A 19,808-nucleotide genomic window follows, 5' to 3' on the forward strand; every position below is an offset into this window, starting at 1 on the left:
AAAAAGTCTCTGGAGGACGCTATTAAATGTCGTCTGCATTCCTCCACAGTTCGCCACCAAATCTTTGGCTTTTCACACTATCTGCCATGCCGCGGAAAGCTATGTATGGGGTTCACACCAACAGACTAAAACAGCCAATTGAGAACTCCAAAAACACTGCTGCGACAATTTCGTGTACCATACAGTCTCTCTTCAGAAGACGGGAAGAAACTGTTGCTCCAATCCCAGTATATTGACAGATGCCCACATTGACGATTTACGACGTCACGGATCATAGACCAGTCAACACATTTATTTCGCACGAGCAGTCCGTAGCGTCTACATGATCAGAGAAAAACTCCACAGCATTCTCGGTCACTCGTTGTCTGGCCGCCAACAGTGCTTCCACTCAATGTTTTCGCTGATCAGGTTGATACTGATCTTAGCGATAGCAGGAAACAGATTGAAGCCCTCACGGTGGGTGGACTAAGCTTCGCTTTTTGTCCAGGAACAATTACTTCTCACATTCCTGGACATCTGTACAAAATAAGTTGAGAGAATAGTTTTTTTTCCTCTGCCTCGGGGACAATATGCTGAGACCATCTATTCCTGGCCTATTCACTCCCTGTGGCCAGTGACCACCGTGGTATGCCACATTCCTCGCGATGGCTTCTACCATGCTAGAACCTCAGCCTGATTGGCCTTCTCAGAACTGGCACCATTAAGCCTCACCTGCAACATCCATGGGTGCCGGATCAAAAACAAGCACCTATCTGCTCCAGCTCAAGTAACGGCATGCGTCTAGCTACAACTGAATTTACCATTACAACTATTGGCAACTCTCTCTGTTAACCTCACTGACCATAGATCATGTGATTGTCAATTCGAGAGAGCAAATAAAGTGGAAGAAAGGCAAGTAGAAAGGAACTGCTATCTCTCATCATTAATTCTCAAGCTTTCTCACTCTACCACACACTTAACCATATGCACTATTCTTCAGCAAGCCCCAAAAACATTCTGTATTAATTTTTAAACTCTAATAAATTAATATACAGCGTGTTAAAGAAGTGATGGTCAGTATTCAGGTATATGACAGAAATGATCATTCGAAACGAAAAAGTGAAGTAAACATGGGTTCTAAACATTAAGAGCTATGAACAATTCTTGATCTTCGATACTGTGAGACAAATCTCTTCTACTGCAAGTTCTTTGCTTTCCGTATTTTGGGACCAAAACAAGACAAAAATTCCTGTAAACATGTCCTCTAAAATGCATACCTTAAAAGTTATGAGTAGTTGTTCATTAGAAATGTTGTGTTTCAAAGTAGCTAAGATGAACAAGTGCTCACAGCTCTTAAGGTGTGCATTTTAGAGCACATGTTTACTGGAGTTTTTTCCTTGTTTTGGTCCATACCACCGCTTCCCAAAGCATGGAAAGCAAAGATCTTGTAGTAGAAGATATTTGTTTCACAGTATCGAAGATCAAGAATTGCTCATAGCTCTTAAGGTAAGCGTTTTTGGGCCCATGTTTCCTTGATTTTTTTTTCCAATGATCATCACCTACTGACTATCACTTCTGAAGCACCCGGTATAGTCTACAAAACTAACATCTATTATAGCTGAGACCATAGATGTTAAGTCCCATAGTGCTCAGAGCCATTTTATTATAGCTGATGTAGACTGGCAATGGCAAGGAAAGCGTTTCTGAAGAAGAGAAATTTGTTAACATCGAGTATAGATTTAAGTGTCAGGAAGTCGTATCTGAAAGTATTTGTATGGAATGTAGCCATGTATGGAAGTGAAACATGGACGATAAATAGTTTGGACAAGAAAGGAATAGAAGCTTTCGAAATGTGGTGCTACAGAAGAATGCTGAAGATTAGATGGGTAGATCACATAACCAAGGAGGAAGTATTGAATAGGATTGGGGAGAAGAGAAGCTTGTGGCACAACTTGACTAGAAGAAGGGATCGGTTGGTAGGACATGTGTTGAGGCATCAAGGGATCACCAATTTAGTATTGGAGGGCAGCGTGGAGGGTAAAAATCGTAGAGGGAGACCAAGAGATGAATACACTAAGCAGATTCAGAAGGATGTAGGTTGCAGTAGGTACTGGGAGATGAAGAAGCTTGCACAGGATAGAATAGGATGGAGAGTTGCATCAAACCAGTCTCAGGACTGAAGACCACAATAACAACAACAGCTGATGAGGCAGCAGCTATCGTTGGAGTAGTGGCTTTCTTTCTGATTTAGTTGATTATATTTTTGTGGCTTAAGTGTAAGTATCATTAAGCTCTATAGTGACATTTCATAGTTCATGTAGTATAGACATTAAGTTCATACCATTACAATGTGTCTTTCTGGTGGGCAGGCATGTGAGTACCTCTAATCAACCTCTGTCTCTCAATAACTCTAAGACACACAGCCACAACTTCTGTGACACTACTTTGAAAATTAAACGCAATGGGATTTAACGCAAGTGACTGTAAAACGTTGGCATGTATAGTGAAACTGAAGATGACACACTGTGTTCTTACTGCAAGACTACCACATGAGTAAGTAAAACAATCAGAGGTGAGGAGAGGATTAAATAATAGATAGAATTAAATACCGCGACAGATTTATTCATAAAAACATGAATTAAATGGAACATGGGGCAACACAATACATTCATTACGCTCTGTCTCGTGTTTGTGAAGTAAAGTGATCTGACTGGCAGTTGACGAAACTGACCCGAGTGTGAGGACTCGACCTTAATTGTCACTTTAAATGGATAACACCATCTGACCGTGATTAATAAGAATGACGGTGATTGTTAACTTAACCCAGAAATAAACTATTACACTGCGCTTGAATCGGACAACAACCGTTACTGCTGTGGGCGAGCAGTTGAGTAAGGGAACTCAATCTAGATTCCTAGTGTCAGTGCTGCGAGGTGCTCATCATACACCTGTAGAAAACGTGAGGTGCAATTCCCAGCAAAGCACGCCTGGGCGTCGAGTCCTTTTTATATACTAAGATGGTATCTGTTCTTTCGGACATGTCCGAAAGAACAGATACCATCGGTGACCATGCAGCTCGCTAGAATGAAATTACAGTGAAATGAACACCCTTAGCTGCTTACAGGCGTTGACATACGTCAACGGGGACAGATGAAAATGAGTGCCCCGACCAGGACTCGAACTTGGGATCTCCTGCTTACGTGGCAGACGGTCTATCCATCTGAGCCACCGAGGACACAGACGATAGTGCGACTGCAGGGTTTTATCTCTGGCACTCCTCCTGCGAAACCCACATTCTCAACGTATTGTCCCGCACTACATTCGTAGTGCCCCCGCCCATTATACTCATTACTCGCTGCGCGTTGCCGGTTCCCGTAAGAGTTCGGGCACTGTTTGTGCATTCGCACAGAAGAAGAAGATGGTCAAGTGGCCGGTGAGCCTTAACTATATATATAGTCCGAAAGGACAGATACCATCTTAGTGTATATATAGTTAAGGCTCACCGGCCACTTGACCATCTTCTTCTTCTGTGCGAATGCACAAACAGTGCCCGAACTCTTACGGGAATCGGCAACGCGCCGCGAGTAATGAGTATAATGGGCGGGGGCACTACGAATGTAGTGCGGGACAACACGTTGAGAATGTGGGTTTCGCGGGAGGCGTGCCAGAGATAAATTCCTGCAGTCGCGCTATCCTCTGTGTCCTTGGTGGCTCAGATAGATAGAGCGTCTGCCATGTAAGCAGGAGATCCCGGGTTCGAGTTCTGGTCGGGGCACACATTTTCATCTGTCCCCGTTGACGTATGTCAACGCCTGTAAGCAGCTAAGGGTGTTCATTTCATTGTAACTTCGAGTCCTTTTGTCCGGACACACCTTCGTGCTCAGATCTCCTCTGGAGGACGCTACCAAATCTCGTCTCCAGTTCGCTAAATAATGTCTGTCTCCTCGCACTGTCTGCCAAGTCGTGGTAAACGCTGTGTGGAGTTAGCACCAACAAACTAAAACCGCATATTGAAAACTCTGAAAACACTCCTGCGCCAATGCGCATCACTCCACGACCGTACAGCCCCCCTCCACAAGACGGGAAAAAACTGTTCCTTCAATCGCCGCACATCGACAGGCATCCGCAGTAAAGATTTCTGACATCACGGACTGTGATACAGTTAACACGCTGTTATTTTGCGTGCAGAGGAAACTGCACAGTCCAGAGCATCTACGTGACCTGGAGAAAACGCCACAGCATTCCGGCCACCAGCAGTGCTTCCGCAAAATATTTTAACTGGTCAAGCCGACACCGATCTTAGCGGAAGCAGGAAACAATATGAGGCCGAAATGGTGGACTGCACTTCGCCTTGTCCAGGAACAATTGCTGCTCCCATATTCCAACATAATTCCGTGAAAGAAGTTGTGAGAACTTTTTTTTTTTTTTTACCTCTGGCTACATGGACAATACGCAAAGGCCACCTGCTCCAGGTTTTTCACCTCTTGTGGCCAGTGACTCCCGTGGCTCAGGCTGAGTCCTCAGCGGTGGCTTCTGCCATGTTAACACGCCAGCTCGAGCTGGCCATCTCAGAACTGGCGCCATTAAGTGCCACCTGCCTTGTCCATGACTTTCTAGTTAAAAATAAACACTCATCTCCTCCATCTCAAGAAACAGCATGCATCTAATGTGATTCTTTGAAGCTTTCTGAAAGTTCGATGAGGTTTCGGTATTGCAGCCGGATCATCTTGACTTCTTGCCACGGTATTTCGGCCGGCAATCGTCCAGCCATCTTCAGGTGAATGTCCATCACTGGAGACTGAAACCTCCCAGGGTCGCTTTTACAGCAAAAATTGTAGCGGAAACGCATGCGCATCGATGGCAGTCGCAGGAGCGTCCTCTATCGAAATCCGCGCCCTCTGGAAATACTGTTCTCTCTGTGGCGCGCAGGCGCATGCGTAACGGTAAAAACTACATGTCTGTCTGAATGTGCGCCGGTGTCGCTAAAAACAAACGTCAGATGTCTCCAGACGTGTCATTATGAATAAACTTTCTTCTCTCAGAAGAAATTAGGGGCCGGGTCCCAAGCCTTGTGTAACAAAGCAGTGTGACAAAGCTTACATTGGCTGGTCGGTTTGGTGTATGATGTCCTTATGTTAGTTAGGTTTAAGTAGTTCTAAGTTCTAGGGGACTGATGACCTCAGATGTTAAGTGCTCAGAGCCATTTGAACCATTTTGAACCAAAGCTTACATCGGTCAGACGACATACACAGTGTATGAAAGGTGCATTGAACATGAATCCCATACTCGCCTTTCGCAGCCCATAAAGTCGCCCATGGCTGAGCATTGTATTACCACAGAACACGCTATGGATTTTTCTGCCACGAAAATCTTGGCCCCAGCGAGAACTTCTTGGGATTCAGTAATTAAAGAACCTGTGGAAATACGCCCAGCACAAAATCTAATAAATCGTGATAGCGGTTTTCAACTGGACAGGACTTGGGACCTGGTGATATCTATGGCATCTCGGTATCCTCTTTAAACTCCAAACCTACGCACTGCCTATCAGTTTTGTCCGTCTGGTCGCTTCCTTCCTCTCACTCCGTCCTTCCTTCGTCGCCCTCCATCCTCCACCCACTGCTGGTCTACCCCAGGGCTCCATCCCCTCCGCTCTCTATCTCCTGTACACCGCAGATATGCGCAAGCCACCCCCACCTGTCCACCTCGTTCAGTATGCTGATGACACCGCCTTCCTCACTCTCTACTCAACCCTTCAACGGTCCCAACACACTCTCCAAACCCACCTTGACGATTCATCACTTGATGTAACCAGTGGTTCCTTCGTATCAACCCCTCCAAAACCCAGGCAATCATCATAGGCCGCACCACCCTTCCGTCTCCATGATTTCTACCTAAACATTTATGGCGGTCCATCCAGCTCACCCCCAATCTGAGATACCTTGGCCTCACCCTCCACCATCACCTCACCTGGACCCCTCACCTCCTGACAATCCCATTCCCACCTCTGCCTCCTGAAACTCCTATCTGGCCAGACATTGGGATTACATACTTCCACCATCCTCCACACCTACAAATCCCTCATCCGTCCTGTCCTGTGTTATGCCAACATTGCCTGGATGTCCACCACCCTCCCCAACTTTTATAAGGCCCTCCAAATCCTAGAATACCACACACTCCACCTTGTCTTCCGTATCTGCCTTACTTCCCCCACTCGACTCCAGTATGACCTCAACCCTTCCCCCCACCTCCTCCTTTTCCTCCAACAAATCCACATCCTCTCACTGTCCACAGTCTTGATTCCCCCATCCCCTGGTTTTCTCCTTTGTCTCCACCATCCGCCCACTGCCGCGCTTCTATCGCTGTATCCCTCCCTCTCTCCACCTCCACACCCTCCATCTACTTCATCAGGGCAATTTCCAGCACCTCCCCCTCCTGGATGTTGAACTTTGCTGTGACATCTATCCTTCCTACCAACTGTAGCCTGGCACTGTTCCCTCCCCCCCCCCCTCCCCCCGGGCCCCCATTTTTCTCTCCCATAGCAGATTTTCCTCCTTCCCCCTCTGAATCTCTGCACCCCCTTCTCGACTGTTTCCCTCCCATGTCTTTCCCTCCCCGGTCCCCTTCGTCGCGCTCCCCGCCAGTCTCCCCCCCTCCCCCCCACTCTGGCACCACCCCTCCCCCCTTTCTTCCCTTCTCCCTCGTCTCCATCCCCCTGGCAGATCATCTCAGTTTGTTCATCGTCAGTGTGCTACGTCAGCATTGTGTTTGGTGCTGTTATCCCGTGACATCAGAACTTGTGATTTTAATCGTGTGTTGGACGTGTACATAGTGCTTGTTATGTGCTACGCCGCCCTTCGCTACTTTTATGCTCCGGTCATACTTCGCCTTGTGTTTCTTTTAATTGTCACAGTGTGTGGTTTTTTGTGTACAGTTTTTAGATTTTTATCACCATTTTACAGTCACCCCGTTTTTTACGCTATATTCCGTTATGTTTCCCCTTTTATATGTCCGTTTCTCCGTATTCCCTCCTTTATGTTGTTTTAAATATCTCCATGTTCTGTACCTACTGTCTGTCTCTCGGCTGAAGAGCGGTGCCTATGCTGCTGCCAGCCCGCCCTATATGAGACATTAAAATACAATAAAGAAAAAAAGACCTTGCAGTCTCCAAGCTGTCGACACAGCAGTATATACCACAAGCCGTATCACTGACGCCGTCGTCGCCCGCCTCCAGTGACATGTGGACGCCACAATCACCTGGTGCCGGACCAACAAAATAGCTCTCAATGCTGCCAAAACTACTTTAGTCTATTTCACCAAATGGAGCCAAGTTCTCCGCTGCAATATTTCGATTCCAGGCATGCAGATGCCCTGATCCCCGGCAACCACCTATCTAGGGGTCCAAATGGACCACAAGTTGCTATTCCACTGTCTTGCGGAGTATGTCGCCAACAAGAGGCAAAAGCTGACCATGGCTTTGTACCCCCTCTTCTGCAGTAGGGCATTTAACCTGCATACCAAGCTTTGCATCTACCGAGCAGTCATCCTGCCTGCCCTCACGTATGGCTCCATGGGCCACGATTATTGTCACCAGGATGCGGACGTTGCAGCGCCTGCAGAACAAAGTTGTCAGGTGGAGCCTGCACGCCCCGCTACTCACGAAGATCTCCATGAGGAAGCAGATATCGTCCCCCTCAAGGAGACCATACGCAACAACGTGCTGCAGCTCTATGAGAAAGTGGCTGTCCTACGGGACACTGTCCATGGGCTACGCCACGTTGGGACTACACATCCACGTCACTGGCATCGCCATCCCGTTCCGCTGACCTTCCTAGAGGAATCGGATTCCGACCATGGCTAACGATAGGCCTGGCACGCCCACCACTGATGCATCCTTCATCAGGACTAGGCCTCCATTGTACGTCCAATACTTTCCCACCCTACCTGCGCATGTCGGACTATGTATTTATGCCTGACGAGTACTGTCACCTTTGGGGGATGGTACAGGACTCCGTATTGCAGTGATGCAGCGTCACTGCCCTGTGGTTAAATTTGCTGCCTCACCAACACAATCAGACCACGAAAGACCGGTGATGCTGTATTGTACTATATCACATAAAAAAATTGCAGTCTCCAGTGATGGACACTCACCTGAAGATGGCTAGACAATTGCCAGCCGAAATATCGTGGCAAGGTGATCCGGCTGCAATCCCGGAACCTCATGGAACAGCATGCATCTAACTAAAATTAAGCTTTACCATCACTGTCAACCCTCTCCAATAAAATGGTTCAAATGGCTCTGAGCACTATGGGACTTAACATCTGTGGTCATCAGTCCCCTAGAACTTAGAACTACTTAAACCTAACTAACCTAAGGACATCACACACATCCATGCCCGAGGCAGGATTCGAACCTGCGACCATAGCAGTTGCGCGGTTCCGGACTGAGCGCCTAGAACCGCTAGACCACCGCGGCCGGCCTCTCCAATAAACTCATTGACCATAGAGCAAGTGATTGTCAGTTCGAGTGAGTAAATAAAGTGGAAGCAAGGCGAGTCGAGACGATCTTTCATCATTGCTTCTCAACCTTCCTCTCTCTACCACTCTACATTCACACACGTCCTCAGCGACTCCCAAAATTATTCTGTATGAATTTTTAAAATCTAATAAAGTAATATATAGTCTACGAAACTAATGTCTAGTATAGGTGATGAGGTTTTCTTGGGGGTAGCAGCTTTCTTTTGGATTTAGTTGATTAAATTTTGCTGGCTGAAGTGTAAAGGTCATTTTACTACCTTGTAACTGGACATTACCCCCGTCAACTACTGCAAACAGATGTGACACGTATGCCACGTCATGTCGGATCGCTTTTAGTTCTTCACTGAGCAAAGAATTATTTCTTACAAAAAACTCCACAACAGTTACAGTTCATAGTTAATACAGTACAGACATTCAGTTCGTATTACTAGTTCTTAATCGAAACAGCGATTCTCGTTATTTTAAAATTAAAATTGACATTTATTAATCGTGGACCTAACTTTATACTCAGTTGTGAAAAGACAGAATTAATGTTCTGAGTTGACATTCCAAAATGTGACGAACGAAAAATGTGATGAATAAACTGGGCGAAGAAATATCACCTTTCCAACATCTGTTTTCATTTCGGTTAATAAGAGCCTCAGATTTTCACTTTGAGTTACGTGAAGCATCATTGCACTAAAACCACACACTACCAAATGCGATGTCGGGAGTGAAGTATGAAGCTTGTTAATCTCTCTCCATGCTGCAGCATACTGATTAGGGATCTCTTTCTGCAACCAAATATTCTGGTAAGATTCCTTAAACTTTGTCTTCAAACTCAAAATAACTTTGTAGCTCCATTAGTTCTTCCTCCAAAACTCCCACTATCCCTATGTCTAAGAATGGATTTGTCACTCAGTCTGCAATTTCGATCGAAAGCACATCCTCGAATCGTTCTGTCATAACATCATGCAACACACTCAAATGATCACAGTAAACTTGCGGATCATCAGGATGTAGCCTACTCTTTTCACCTAACCCCGACAACCTCGGAAGACAGTATAAATCTCAAAAACGTAGGTTTCTCTTGAACAAAACAGAACCAACCGCATCTCCATCTATATGACTACTCTCCAAATCACACTTAAGTGCCTCGCAGAGGGTTCATCCAACCGCCTTCAGACTATTCCTCTACCGTTCCATTCTCTAACAGCGTGTGGAAAAAATGAACATCCCGATCTTTTCGTAACAGCTGTGATTTCTCTTATTTTATTATGATTATCGTTTCTCCCTATATAGGTTGGCTACAGTAAAATATATCGCGTTCGGAGGAGAAAGTTGGTAATTGAAATTGGTGAGTGAAATTTGAAACAAATGTTGAGATCATAGATTTGACTTTGATTAGGTTCATTTTACTACTTTGTAACCCCCGTTAACTTCTGCAAACAAATGTGACTGATATGCCACGTCATGTCTGCTCGCTTTCAGTTCTTCGCTGAGCAAAGAATTATTTCTTACAAAAAACTCAGCAACAGTATCAAAGAGGTCGTAAAACCTTCTAACACTATTGCCTCTCGACAGGTATCGAACTTCTGTACGAAGCAGCAGATGTTTGTCATTCTCGTCACGGAGCATCGGTAAACGCCCGTCATTGAGAGCTTCGCATATAATTTTATTCATTGCTGTTCTGTTAGTCTGAAATGGTTTATGTAAGCGGCCATTTAGTTTTTCACCACTAAATGTTGGTGTTGAATGACACAGTGAACTGTGAACACATCCATGACAGCTTTCTTCAAGTAGGCAATAAACCCATTGTGGAGACCTACTACTGACGTTGTTCCATTGGGTGAACAAGGAAGTAGGTTCCTAATTGGAATTTTCCTTCTCTCTGATGAACTGTTCAACAACACCATGTACTGATTCTCCTTTAGTGTGTACGTCTAGCAGCCTTGCAAATAACAGCTCTTGAGCCAAGCTTTCATCCTTTGTAAAGCGCACATGAGGAGAAGCATAAACATAAGCTAAAAGTAAAGATTAATTCCCTGGTAAAGCTGACTCGTCAAGTTATAATACGAAATCTGTCGTTCTTAGTATGGAGCATAAACATGTCTCCCACATTATCGGCCATTTCATCTATTCGCCTTTGTACAGAACTTTTACGCAGTGGAATAATTATGTCAAGTAGTAACCCGCAAATTTCACTTGATCTACTTAGCTCACACAAAGCCCTCGATGCCACGAACCCACAGGCAACTCCAAGACCCAATAGCATAAATTTCACTTGATCTATATGGCAGCTAAAACGAAGCCCGCAGTACCGCAAAACAACACACTCAAATCTTCAAAAGCTTTATCCAGAACATCGCTTGTCCTATCTAAAACGAAGTCTACATTTCAACATACTAAAACTCACTCACATAACTAATATAAAATAATGTGTTGGCAGAAGAGCCAACACCGTGTTGCTAGAGGAGGCCGAAATGCACGCGTTTAAGCTCACGCAGACTGGCGTGAGGTCTGGAACAGTTAAAGTAGTTGAGTCTAATAAATAAAGTACGAAGCTCTTGGAATACTTTAATCCACAATTGGAGAACATCGCTCTTGTTGATACATGAATTATAATCTCAATATAAACTGGTAATGGCGCCTTGCTAGGTCGAAGCAAATGACGTAGCTGAAGGCTATGCTATCGTCTCGGCAAATGAGAGCGTATTTGTCAGTGATCCATCTCTGGCAAAGTCTGCTGTACAACTGGGGCGAGTGCTAGGACGTCTCTCTAGACCTGCCGTGTGGCGGCGCTCGGTCTGCAATCACTGACAGTGGCGACACGCGGGTCCGACGTATACTAACGGACCGCGGCCGATTTAAAGGCTACCACCTAGCAAGTGTGGTGTCTGGCGGTGACACCACATAAAAAACTTAATCTAACCAATGACGGTAAACCAAGATCCACAATACCTACCAACGCAGTTATCAAAAGGTAGCAAGAAGAAATCTGAAGTTCATGAAAGTTCATGAAACCTTGCATCATCACCAGTTTCTAAGTACACAAAGAACTCTAAACGTATATATAGCGTATATCAATATATATTATAAAAGTAAGAGTACAATTACATGTCGTGAAAACTCAGAAACGAGTCCCGGTACAATAAAGGGAGTTATGACGTGTGGTTGCACTCTACCCCTCATCCTTGATGAAGGTTCCCGTTTCTACCTGAAGGACGTGCTTTTGAAGATATAAGTTTCGCCCTCTAAAAATTTCTGGAGCATTCCAGAACATTCTAGAGTATCCTAGAACATTCAAGAACATTTGAGAGTATTCGAGGACATTCTAGAACATTTGAGAGTTCCACAAAGATCCAGGATGTTCTGGAACGTTCAGGAATAGTCTGTAACATTCGGGAAGATTCCAGAATGTTCGGCAACATACCAGATCGTTGTGGAACGTTCCAGAACACTCGAATGCTGTGGCACATTCTGGAACATTTTGGACCATTCGAAGTCTTTTCGGCATGTCCTAGAATTCGCCGCTCGTGGGCTACCCATTGGTAGTGGTATACAAAGCAAGACCCGTCGTGGGTTCGAACGTCAGTTTCTTATCAGTGATGAAGAGAGGAAGCGAAAAAGTAGTGCAGTGAGTGAATAAAAACGAACAGTGGAATATGAGTAGTCAAGTGACAACAATGACTGAATATAAATCGAAAATAAAGTGTAAATGTGTACTTAGTATATCTGTTAATAAAAAATTGAGTTAATTTATATTTTAGACGATGTCCAAACGTAAAAGAAGAGGAGATCTTGCCAGTTCTGAAGACACAATAAGAACAGCGAGAAAACTAAACAGTCGATAAGGGCGAAGCACCTTTTAAGTTTTCAACGATTGACAATGAGTACCGTGAGAATCAGATAAATCGAACAACAACGAAATGAACGGATTGAAGAATCAAGAATTGCGACACAATCTTAGACAAGAAAATATCATCCTATGAGTAGCACGGACGAGGACAAGTAAACAGTACAACCTAACAAGTGAAGCATTCCACTACGACCCCACGAAAGAATATAACAAAGACAACCATGTCGTAATCGGAAAAATGGATAACTTTTGCCAATTTTCAAAGCGAAAAAATTCAATAGAGTAACATCAGGATTCTGCTGCATGAATGGAAAAATTCGATTATCACCATTGGTAACATCTCCGCAGGAACTTTTTCATTACATGACCAGGGAAACAGCAGAATCAAGACACTTTCTTCAGACTACAAAAGCTTAGAACGCCTACTTCTAAATGGCTCCTTTCTGTGTCACTTCGATCAACACTAACAGAGATGAAATTCATTTATGTTTCTTTTTCCTCCAAGGACAAATATATCACAATATGGGGTCATTACTACCACTACCCAACAAAGACCATAAATTTTTGCAGGTATATTTCATCGGAAGTGAAGAAACAGAAATTGATTAACGATGCACAAATATCAGTGGAATGAGACGAGAAGCACTCCAAGATATACAGAGGATCTTACACAAGTACAACCAACTGATTCACATATTCGAGACAGCGCTAGACTGAATGATTTCTGATAACTATAAATTTATATTCCGAGCCGACAAAAGACCACCTCGTGAACACGAACATCGATTTAATGCACGTTAGGTAGACGAACTCGCCATCTTCATTATAGGCAATGAGAACACAAGCCGTTACATAATAGTGCAACGAAGAAGGACTACAACGCATTGCAGACACGCGCCGTTCATATGATGTCCCCCAATATCCATTAATACTTCTGCATCGAGGTGACGCATATCATTTTAATATGAAACACATCCAACCTGAAACAGGCTTAGAAATATGCAATAAAGTCACTGCCAAGAAGTTCTATGCCCATCGCTTAACGATCAGAGACAACATACATACAATCACATTCTCAACACTCGCCGTTTATCCCAACAATTCCTGGTAGATATGTATGAAAAAACAGGAGTAGAACGGATGATTTACATGAGACTGAATCAGAAGAAACTACACACAGAAGAATACATCCATCTTCGACACGCAATCATAAGAAAACATGGACAACCTGACCTCTTCATAACATTCGCATGCAAGTCGTCGTGACCAGAAATCAAAGAGCAACTAAGAATGCGGACAAACCCCCATGTATCGACACATCATAATAGCCCGAGTTTCCCGACGAAAACAAATGAGATTTATGGAAGTCATCACAAAATATTACATCTTTGGAACCGTTATATGGTGGATATACACAATCGAATGGAGAAAACGAGGACTGCCTCACTCATACAATCTGATATGGCTGTATGACAGGATTCATCTCACAGATATCGACAAAATCATCCAAAAAAATGGTGGCTTCACAGCGAAAATCGAATACGAAAACTGGAAATAGATAATCGATGCGTAGTACCATATAACACACTACTTTCCAAAACGTTACAAGCGCACATAAATGTTCAACTTCCCAAAACATTATAAGCGCACATAAATGTTCAAATGCGTGTGAATTCCTAAGGGACCAAACTGTTGAGGTCATCAGTCCCTAGACTTATACACTACTTAAACTAACTTTAAACTAACTTATGCTAAGCACAACACACGACTGTGATGGTGTTGTCCTAACGTATTACCTTCCTCCACGGCAGAACGTCAATTCACCGTATTACTGTTCGTTTTTGGAGCATCATCTGCGACCAGCTTTGAGAAACAAGCGGCGACACTTTCTGCGCAACCCACTCACCATTTTTCACGACAATGCGAGGACGCATACAGCGCAAGCTATGGCTGCTCTGTTCGGTCGATGGGACGGGGAAGTACGTTACCATCCACCATACTCCCCAGACTTAAGTCCTTGTGACTTTGATTTGATTCCGAAGACGAAGGAACCACTTCGTGGCATTCGCTTCAGAACTGTTCCAGAGATTCGACAGGCAGTATACCGCTTCATTCATTCAAATGAAAGTGGGCTTGGTCCCTATACCAAACCACAGAGAGCACACTAATTCCCATCATGCCCCGCGGCCTACTATGCAGTTCGAATGTCCTAATGCAAACTGTTCACAAGTTATGACGATTTTACGATGGTTGGAACTTAAATAGTGGCAACTATTTATTCAAAACTGATACAAAAGAGTTACATGTTTGCACCTGTTAATGTCCTTCAAAGTAGTCACCAGCGTTGTGTAAAATCCGCTGCCAGCGATGTGGAATGTGTAGTATGTCGTAAGCAGGGCCTGTTCTGTTGTGCGAATGGAGCGGTCTACTGCCTGTCGAGTCTCTGGAACAGTTCTGAAGCGAATGCCTCGAAGTGGTTTCATCTTCTTTCTCTGGCAGCGCGTTCTACACAACGCTGTTGACTACTTCGAAGGACAGTAACAGGTGCAAACATGTAGCTCCTTTGTAGCGCTTGTGAATAAATAGTTGACACTATTTAAGTTCCAACCCTCGTATTTGAGGGTGGGTGGACAGGTCAGTAGGATAACCGTTTTGGGAATCAAATCGACTGATATTTTGATCTTCCATGCATGTAAGCCCATATAACAACATTTACGTAAATATCAGGAAAAACAAAACTGGCTATCCACACTCCGGCGTGGAATGTTAGATTCCTTTCACAGCGAGATAGGTTAAAAAATTTAAAAATGGAAATGGAATGGGTTGAAGTTAGATATATTGGGGATTCGTAAAGTTCGGTAGCAAGATGAACAGGGCTTCTGGTCAGGTGAGTACAGAGTTGCAAACACAAAATCAAATCGGCATAATGCAGTAGTACGTCTAATAATGAACAACAAAGCAGGTATGCTGGCAAGTTTCTACGAAGAGCATAGTGAATGCATTGTCGACATGAAGCCAACACTCACCTCTGTAGTACAAGTTTATATGCCAGCTAGACCCGCAGATGGTCAGGAGATTGAAAAAAATGAATGACGAGATAAAAGAAATCATTCAGATAGTTAAGGGAGAGAATAATTTAATTGTCGTGGGCGGTTGGAATTAGATAGCAGGAATAGGAAGAGAAATAAAAAATAATAGGTGAAAATGGACTGTGGGAAAGGAATGAAAAAAGAAGCTACCTTGTAGAATTATGCACAGAGTTGACACTTGGTTTAAGAATCATGGAAGAAGGCTGTATACATGCAAGATACCAGGATACACTGTTTCACATTGATTATACACTGCTGGCCACCGTAAATGCAACACCAAGAAAGACAAGAGGTAGCACAACAAAATTTATTTTGTAGATAACATGTTGACCAAGTATCAAATGATTACGTTTACAGACGTCTGTGACATGTGGTTCCTGCCAGAATCAGTAGCCAGAGTAGCCGCCATTGTTGATCACCGCTGCCACACGTCTCGGCATTGAGTCAAAGAGACGTTGGATGTGTTCCTGGGGTACAGGAGCCCAAGCAGCTTCCACACGTTGCCAAAGGTCATCTGGTGTGGCAGCTGGGGATGTAATCTGGGTCACTCGTTGAGCAACCATGGACCACATGTTTTCTATCGGCGAAAGATCCGGAGAGCGAGCCGGCCAGGGAAGCAATTCAATCTGGTTATTGACGAAGAACCTTTGGACAATGCGTGCCACGTGTGGTCGCGCATTATCCTGTTGAAATATGGCTGTGGCCGAGCCCTGAAGATAAGGAAGGACAACTGGCTCCAGCACCTCGGATATGTAGCGCCGGCTATTTAAAGTACCGGCAATGCTTACTAGAGGCGTGCGAGAGTAATATCCAATACCGCCCCATACCATAATACCCGGCGCAAGACCAGTGTGGCGGTGCATAATGCAGCTGTCCAGCATCCTCTCTCCACGGTGTCTCCACACTCGAATCCGACCATCGTGGTGCTGCAGACAGAAGCGTGCCTCGTCAGTAAAGACAACGTCATTCCATTCTGCCGTCCACATCCGTCTGTCATCACACCATTGGCGACGGAGACGTCTGTGGTTCTGCGTCAATGGTAGACGAAGCAATGGACGTCTTGCGGACAGACCACTCTGCTGTAAACGGCGTCGAATGGTACGCGCAGACACTGGATGATGCGTTACAGACGCAATGTGCTGTGCTATGGTTCGGGATGTCACTGAGCGATCCGTCACTGCCATGCGCACAATTTGCCTATCAGCACGTGCAGTGGTGCACCGAGGTGAATGCGATCGACCACGTCGGTCCGTCGTACCCTCCTGCATCCAACGGCCACATATCCGCATTACAGTTGTTTGGTTTCGTCCAACACGACTAGCGATTTCTCTGTATGATAATCCACAATCTCGGTAAGCCACTATCCTTCCTCTGTCGAACTCGGATACTTGATCAAAAGACGTTCGCTGTTGTCTACGAGGCATAACTGATCGTCTTGTGAAACAACCACAAGGTAAACACACGTGCCGAACGTACACTCGTCGAAATCGCCAAGCCTTAAATGGCGCTATGAGGTGGCGCCACAGGCGCGCGTGATGTGCGTCTGCGCTGAAATTCTAATCAGTTGCATATCTCATCGCTGCAAACTCATGGTGTAAATTTCACTTGATTCGGATGCTTCCTTCAGGGTGTTGCATTTACGGTGGCCAGCGTGTATAATGGTAAGACAGATATTTCGGAACCAGACTTTAAATTTCCAGGGACAGATGTGGACTTTAACCACAACTTATTGGTTATGAACTGTAGATTAAAACTGAATAAATTGCAAAAAGGTAGGAAATTAGAAAATTAGGGTGATTGGCCCTAGATAAGTTGAAATATTCAGAGGTTGTTGAGAGTTTCAGACTGAACATTACGCAACTGTTGGCTGAAACAGGGGGAAAGAATCAGTAGACACGAATGGGTAGCATTGAGAGATGAAATAGTGAAGGCAGCAGAGAATAAAATAGGTAAAAATACAAGTCCTGGTTGAAATTCTTGGATATCACAGGAAATACTGGATAAATACAGCAAATTAAACAGCCGAAAGGGAACACAAACGTCTAAAAATGAGGTTGATAGAAATGCGAAATGGCTAAACAGTAATGGCTAGAGGGCAAACGTAAGGACCTAGAAGCGGATGTAGCTAGGGAGGAGATACATACTGCCTGCATGAGATGTTTGGAGAAAAGAAAAGCACCTGTATGAATAACAAGAACTCAGATGGAAAGCTGGTACTAAGCATAGAAGGGAAAGCCGAAAGGTGGAAGGAGTATATCGAAGGGGTGAGCATGGGAAATGTACTAAGCATAGAAGGGAAAGCCGAAAGGTGGAAGGAGTATATCGAAGGGGTGAGCATGGGAAATGTAGTTGGGGGCAGTATTATACAATGAGAAGAGGACATAGATGAACATATGATGAGAGATATGATACTGCGACAAGAATGTGACAAAGCCCTGAAAAGCCCTTGGAACAGACGACACTCCGTCAGAACTTCTGATTACCATGGGAGAGCCAGCCATGACGAAACTTTTCCACCTGCTGCGCAAGATGTATGAGATAGATGAAATATCCTCAGACTTCAAGAAGAATGAAGTAAATCCAACTCCAAAGAAAGCAGGTGCTGACAGGTGTGAACATTACCGAGTTATCTGTTTAATAAGTCATGGTTGCAAAATACTAACACGAATTATTTACGGAAGACAGGAAAACTTGATACAAGATCAGTTGAATTCCAGAGAAATGTAGGAACACAGAAGCAATACTGATCCTACAACCTATCATAGAAGATAGATAAAGGAAAGGCAAACGTACATTTATAGTTTTTGTAGATTTGCAGAAAACTTTAGACAATTTCGACTTAAATACACCCTTTGAAATTCTGAAAGTATCTGGGGTAAAAACATGGAGTGAAATGTTACATACAACTTCTTCGGGAGCCAGAAGGTAGTTAAAGTGTCGAGGGGCACGGAAGGGAAGCACTGGCGGAGAAGGGAGTGGGAGAGGATTGTAGCCTGTCCCCAATATAATTCAGTCTGTACACTGAGCAAGCAGTAAAGAAAACCAAAGAAAAATTTCGATGAGGAATTAGAGTTCAAGGACAACATACACCATGTGATCAAAAGTATCCGGATACCTGGCTGAAAATGACTTACGTGGCGTCCTCCATCGGTAATGGTGGAATTCAGTATGGTGTTGGCCCACCCTTGGCCTTGATGGCAGCTTCCACTCTCGCAGGCATTCGTTCATTTTGTCGCTGGAAGGTTTCTAGGGAATAGCAGCCCATTCTTCATGGAGTGATGCACTGAGGAGAGGTATCGATGTCGGTCGGTGAGGCCTGACACGAAGTCGGCGTTCCAAAACATCCCAAAGGTGTTCTATAGGATTCAGGTCAGGACTCTGTGAAGGCCAGTCCATTACAAGGATGTTATTGTAGTGTAAGCACTGCACCACAGGCCCTGAATTAGGAACAGGTGCCCGATCGTGTTGAAAGATGCAATCGCCATCCCCGAATTGCTCTTCAACAGTGGGAAGCAATAAGGTGCTTAAAACATCAATGTAGGACTGTGCTGTGATAGTGCCACGCAAAACAACAAGGGGTTCAAGCCCCCTCAATGAAAAACACGACCACACCATAACACCACCGCCTCCGAATTTTACTGTTGGCACTACACACCCTGGCATATGACGTTCACCGGCCATTCGCCATATCCACACCCTGTCATCGAATCGCCACATTGTGTAACGTGATTCGTCACACCACACAACGTTTCTCCATAGTTCAATCGTCCACTGTTTACCCTACTTACACCAAGCGAGACGTCGTTTGGTATTTACCGGCGTGATGGGTGGCTTACGAGCAGCCGCTCGACCATGAAATCCAAGTTTTCTCACCTCCAGCCTAACTGTCATAGTACTTGCAGTGGATTCTGATGCAGTTTGGAATTCCTGTGTGATGGCCTGGATAGATGTCTGCCTATTACACATCACGACCCTCTTCAACTGTCAGCTGTCTCTGTCAGTCAATAGACGAGGTCGCCCTGTACGCTTTTGTGCTGTACGTGTACCTTCACGTTTCCACTTCACTATCACAGCGGAAATAGTGGACCTAGGGATGTTTAGGAGTGTGGAAATCTTGCGTAGATACGTATGACACAAGTGACACCCAATCACCTGACCACGTTCGAAGTCCGTGAATTCCAAGGAGCGCCCCATTCTTCTCTCTCACAATGTCTAATGACTTCTGAGGTTGCTGATATGGAGTACCTGGCAGTAGGCGGCAGCACAATGCACAAAATATGAAAAACATATGTTTTTGGGGGTGTCAAGATACTTTTGATCACATAGTGCATAAAGGCTCTGAGGCTTTCTGGTGACACTCTAATTCT

The sequence above is a fragment of the Schistocerca nitens genome, chromosome 5 (genome assembly GCF_023898315.1).
Source record: "Schistocerca nitens isolate TAMUIC-IGC-003100 chromosome 5, iqSchNite1.1, whole genome shotgun sequence".
Classification (NCBI taxonomy): Eukaryota; Metazoa; Arthropoda; class Insecta; order Orthoptera; family Acrididae; genus Schistocerca; species Schistocerca nitens.